Source organism: Molossus molossus, unplaced genomic scaffold, assembly GCF_014108415.1.
Source record: "Molossus molossus isolate mMolMol1 unplaced genomic scaffold, mMolMol1.p scaffold_m16_p_12, whole genome shotgun sequence".
NCBI lineage: Eukaryota > Metazoa > Chordata > Mammalia > Chiroptera > Molossidae > Molossus > Molossus molossus.
The window spans coordinates 49,865,936-49,867,242 of record NW_023425347.1 but is presented as its reverse complement, the minus strand read 5'-3'; the positions used below and the strand labels follow the sequence as shown (position 1 = coordinate 49,867,242).

The following is a 1,307-nucleotide window of genomic DNA, read 5'->3' as shown; positions in this document are numbered from 1 at the left end:
AAACCAAACCAAACCCAAGTCAGAGGAAAAAAGGGTTTCAATCAATACAGTATCAAAAAAGTAAAAGGAACACACTAGATGCACAAGCTGGCGGCGGGTAAGTCCACAACTGCGATAGGTCCTTCCAGCATCCTTCAGATAGGTTTCTTCTCATCTGTCATCTCCAGGTTATTTACAGAGGTGATAACTTTAAGGAGGGTCTCTCCCAGGAAGGCGGCCAGGCTTCAATCATTGGTTTCAGGGTCTGTCTGTGCCATGTAGGCACCCAACTCGGCATCCAGGTGTCCTTTTGGTTTTGACACATCGGCATCCAATTGGTTGTCCAGCTGCCCTTAGGACAGTACAGGGCGAGCAAAGGCACTGGTCCATCATCCATTGCCTCGGCCTCTGCCTCCAAAACCCCCTCTGTCCCTGCCTATCATACCCTGACCTCTCCGCCCTGGGCCCCCTCTCCCAGGGCCTCCACCTCAAATACCAGCCACCTCTTCTTAGGCCCATTCAGGGAGCTACAGCTGTTCCACCCCAGAGCTACATCCCACCCCTCAGTAGGGTTCCTGTGGCATATCCTCCGGGGAGTCCTGCTCTGGGCAAGCCTCTCCGGAATATGCACAGGCATTGGCCCCTGATGGCTTCCCTGGCCAGGGCCCCAGTGGGCCGGCCTAACGAGCCTAGAGGTTACTGTTACCCAGGCGCTGCTTTTAGCTCTTCTGCTTAGGTTTCCATGCTGCCTGGACAGAGGGTCTGTTCTGCACCTGCTGAGCCAGTGTTCTGTTCCCGGCGCTGGCTAGCTGCCCTTGCTGCTGCGTCGAAGCTGGAGGCAGCCCTCCGCTCTCTGTTCTTCAGCTTTTTAGTAAAGGGCTCATTTAGAGACATCTTGGTGGTGGTGTCAGCACAAGTGTGGGCGCTGACTGCAGCCATCCTCAAGTCCTGAGGATGGAATGAAAAGGACACCGGTGCTCTCCCCCGAGGCTGCCACCACAGCTGCGAAAGGCGGCCTGGGGCGGCCCAACCTGAGCGGATGGCGGAGGGTTCACTTGCTTGGGGTTGGCTAGATGCCCAAGCGGCAGACTGCTGGGTCAGGTCGTGTTGTTGGCTGGCTGGTCAGCCAGTCCACCTGCTCGCCCGGCCTGCCCTTTCCTGCCTCCTGTGTGGCACACCAGCCACTGCCAACTCCTGCTCAGTGTCCAAACAAAATGTGTTTTTAGCTCTCTTGGTATGTGATGACCTTGAATTATGCTGGCTCTGCAGATTCTGCTCCCCATGATATGTAGTAATGGAGCCCAATATTCAGATAAAAAGAGAAATAA

General features: G+C 55.2%; 1 pseudogene; it reads right to left on the bottom strand.

Annotated features, from left to right (window-relative positions):
* Window positions 1-224: 224 nt before the first annotated feature.
* On the bottom strand, window positions 225-918 carry LOC118626746 (annotated as a pseudogene).
* Window positions 919-1,307: the final 389 nt, after the last annotated feature.